Source organism: Bison bison, unplaced genomic scaffold (assembly GCF_000754665.1).
Source record: "Bison bison bison isolate TAMUID 2011002044 unplaced genomic scaffold, Bison_UMD1.0 scf7180017864145, whole genome shotgun sequence".
In the NCBI taxonomy this organism is placed as follows: domain Eukaryota; kingdom Metazoa; phylum Chordata; class Mammalia; order Artiodactyla; family Bovidae; genus Bison; species Bison bison.
Window position 1 is genome coordinate 7,540,972 of NW_011494717.1, and position 685 is coordinate 7,541,656.

Sequence of the window (685 nt, forward strand, 5' to 3'; positions counted from 1 at the left end):
CAGCTAGGTGAGATGGGCCATGGGCAGGTCAGGGTCAGCAAACAGAAATGTTAAACAAGGGCCTCTCCCAGCTCCACCCTGGCATTAAACCCCACAGGTTGGTAATGTTTGGCTCTAGAGGCCTCCCACTGACCCCAGTCTAACTTCCCTCCACTCTTCAGTGATGGCTGAAGGCGGGGAGATAAGTGACTCCTTGAACCAGACAACCCCTAGGGAAATTCCATAGCCCCCTCCTGAGGCTGCAGTGGCTGGGGTCAGGGCTGGGATGTGAGGAGGAGGGAGGGGTGGGGAGATAAGGCCTCTGCCTTCCAGGGCCAAGGCCTGCCCTGCGGCAGGGGCCACCCTAGGGGTAGAGGTCCCAAGAAAGGCATGGGCAGTCCCTTTCCCAGCCCAAGATGGGGTGGAAAGCCAGTAAGGATAATTAGGGCAAAATGTGGGGGCTAGTGAGGCTTCCCAGGTAGAGCAGTAGGAAAGAATCTGCCCTGCCAATGCAGGAGACAGAAGAGACGTGGGTTAAATCCCTGGGTCAGGAAGATCCCCTTACTCCAGGAAGATCCCCTAGAGTAAGAAATGGCAACCCACTCCAGTATTCTTGCCTTGAAAATCCCAAGGACAGAGGGGTCTGGTGGGCTGTGGCAACAGCAGGGCAAAGGAATGAGCTGACCTTTGCCTATGACTCAGAGCA

At 56.2% G+C, this 685-nt stretch overlaps 1 long non-coding RNA gene across 4 annotated transcripts in view; it reads left to right on the plus strand.

Moving 5' to 3' along the window:
• Nucleotides 1-685, plus strand: part of LOC104989042 — a 12,174-nt gene that overhangs the window by 6,823 nt on the left and 4,666 nt on the right. The window lies entirely within an intron of this gene.